We start from the raw sequence: 3,389 nt of genomic DNA, 5'->3' as shown, positions 1-3,389 counted from the left end.
AGAGCTTGCAGGGCTTTGCTTTAGACACCAAACAGTATTCCCAAGTCAACATACTGATTATGCAAGAATCACTGTGGGTAGGAACATTGTTCCATAGGCATAGCTTATGGAACACCATCAAGGACATTGTTTTTCATATATAGCTAACTTTAGGGGACTGGAGAAGAACAATATCAGACTAATGAAAATCTAATACATAATGGCAATGAATATTTAAGAATTCTGAAAAACCCTAAATCAAGAAACAATATACTATTGTGCTTAAGAGTACAGGCTCTGTATCTAGTATTTCCCAGTATAGATTTTGTATCTGAGATTAAGCTATCCAATGGGATTTTCTTCTTGCTTGGTTGGTGGTTGGTTATTTGCAATACTAAGATTTAACCTACAGTCTCACATGCTAAGCAAGCACTCTACTACAGATTTATATTCCCTAACTCTCTGTTTCTGAGACAATGCCTCCCTGTGTTATCTAGATTGACTAAATTTACGTTGTGTGCTTGGACTTGAATTTTAATTCTTCCTTCCTCAGCTTCCTGAGTAAATTGGGATTATAGGAATGTGCTATCAGACCTGGCTAAATATAAGTTGTTTTAACTAAATACCATTTAAATTTCAGTGTTTTCTATCACTGGACTTCTTAAGGCAAGATGGATCACGAGCAAGTCTACTGGAGTCACCCATGAAAATTTGGCCAGGGCTCCTACTCTTACTACATCTGATCAAACTATCCTACTCTGATCCAGAAGTACAGGCTGAACATGTTCCAGAAGTAAGCAAAGGACATTGGCTACATTAAGTTGGATTAAGCGACCTTTCTAGAGTATATTATTCCAAGACATCATTTTATCCAGCGAAAGATCATTCTAGTTCTTTGTATACAACATAAATTTTTAAAACCTTAAAAAAATAAGATTCATTCCCACATCCTCAATTCAATCATATCACCCATATTTCAAGTACTCAATAGTCACACATGGCCAAAGACTTCTATACTGGACCATGCAGACACAGAACATCTGCACCAGTGCAAAGCCTTTAATTACATAGCACTATGCTAAAAGTTTTAGACCATCACTTAATGAATTCTTCTCATGAACTTTCTGTTCTCATTTCAAATCAGTTCAAGTGATGTCTAGGACATACAAAATTTCATGGTAAAACAACTACTTATTTCTTTCTCTTCCAGGTTAGCAATGTTCGTAACAAGTCAATTGTATTTATTGCCAATCTTGTACATACCAATACACTTATAATTGCTGGAAAGATTACTCAATAGTTAAAGATGTTTGCTTTCAATTTGTTTCTAATTTTGCAATATAGTTAAATCTGTCAACATATATAGATTATAAAAGTCTTCCTTCTATGCAAATTAACTTAGATATTTTCAATGTTTCATTTAGAATCAATAATGGCTACAAACCAGGAAGAATAGGGAGATTAAATACATACCTTCCAATAATAACTCTTAATATCAATGGCCTCAATGCCCCCCCCCCAAAAAGATACAGGTTTGAAGACTGGAGTAAAAGGCAGTACCCTGCCATTTTATGCCTCCAGGAAACTCATCTCTCAATAAAAGATAGGCACTGTCTTAGGGTGAAAGGATGGAAAACAGTATTTCAAACAAATGGGCCTAGGAAACAAGCAGGGGTTGCTTTCGTAATATCTGACAGAATAGCCTTCAAACCAACATAAGTGAGGAAAGATAAAGAAAGTCATTTTAAACTGATTAAAGGAATACTCCAACAGGAAGACATTACAATCCTAAATGTATATGAACCTAACATGGGGGCTTGCAATTTCATCAAACAAACACCAAATACAATTGTACTGAGTGACTTTAATACCCCCTCTAGTCAATTGACAGGTAATCCTGGCAAAAAAAAAAATAAATAAACATAAAGACATCTGGATTGGGGCTGGAGAGATGGCTTAGTGGTTAAGCGCTTGCCTGTGAAGCCTAAGGACCCCGGTTCGAGGCTCGGTTCCCCAGGTCCCACGTTAGCCAGATGCACAAGGGGGGCGCATGCGTCTGGAGTTTGTTTGCAGAGTCTGGAAGCCCTGGCATGCCCATTCTCTCTTTCTCCCTCTATCTGTCTTTCTCTCTGTGTCTGTCGCTCTCAAATAAATAAATAAATAATTTAAAAAAAAAAAGACATCTGGATTGAATGATGTCATGTAACAAATGGACCTAACAGATATCTACAGAACCTTCCATCCAAATGCTGCAGAACATACATTTTTCTCAGCAGCACATGGAACATTCTCCAAAATAGACTATATGTTAGGGCACAAAGAAAAGTTTAACAAATACAGGAAAATTAAAATAATCCCTTGTACTCTATATGACCACAATGGGACTAAACTGCAAATCAGCAACAAGAGAAACTATAGAGCATACACAAATTCATGGCGAATAAAAAGTACACTATTGAAGCCAGGTGTGGTGGCACACGCCTTTAATCCCAGCACTTGGGAGGCAGAGGTAGGAGGATCGACATGAGTTTGAGGTCATCCTGAGATTCCATAGTGAATTCCAGGTCAGCCTGGGCTACAGTGAGACCCTTTCTTGAAAAACCACAAAAAAAAAAGTACACTATTGAATGATGAATGGATCATTGAAGAAATCAAAAAGGAAATCAATAAATTCATAGACCAAAATGATGATGAGAACACAGCATGCCAAAACTTTTGGGACACAATGAAGGCATTCCTAAGAGAGAAATTATATAGATTAGACATAGACACAGACATAGATATAGATATAGATGATGTTACATAAGTGACAATATTAAAAATTAGAGAGTTCACAAATAAACAACTTAATGCTTCAATTTAAAGCCTTGGATAGAGAAGAACAAGGTAAACCAAAAATTAGTAGATGGGGAAAAAAACAATAAAGATCTGGGCAGAAATTAATGAAATAGAAACCCCCCTCAAAAAAAAAATCAATGAAACAAAGATTTGGTTCTTTGAAAGGATAAATAAGATTGATAAACCCTTAAAAAATCTGACCAGAAGAAGAAGAGACAAAAATTAATAAAATTGGAGATTAAAAAGGTCACCATTACCACAGATATCAAAGAAATTCAGAAAATTATAAGGACATACTTTAAGAATATATATGTAAGCCTCTAAGCATGAAAATCTGAAAGAAATGGATGATTTCCTTGTTTCACATGACGCATCAAAATTAATCAAAATGAGATAAACCAGTTAAATAGACCTATTACAAGTACAGAGATTCAAGCAGTTATAAATAGTCTCCCACTTAAAAAAAAAAAAACGTACAGACCCATATGGATTCACTGATGAATTTTACCAGACCTTCATGGAAGAACTAACACCACTGATTCTCAAACTTTTCCATAAAATAGAAAAGTAAG

General features: G+C 35.5%; 1 pseudogene; it reads left to right on the top strand.

The window, feature by feature from the left end:
• Positions 1–650: 650 nt before the first annotated feature.
• LOC101606282 lies at positions 651–809 on the top strand (annotated as a pseudogene).
• The last annotated feature ends 2,580 nt before the right edge of the window (positions 810–3,389 follow it).

Source organism: Jaculus jaculus, chromosome X, assembly GCF_020740685.1.
Source record: "Jaculus jaculus isolate mJacJac1 chromosome X, mJacJac1.mat.Y.cur, whole genome shotgun sequence".
NCBI classification, from domain to species: domain Eukaryota; kingdom Metazoa; phylum Chordata; class Mammalia; order Rodentia; family Dipodidae; genus Jaculus; species Jaculus jaculus.
Note: the sequence above shows the minus strand (reverse complement) of the source record. Positions and strands in the feature narration are given on the sequence as shown.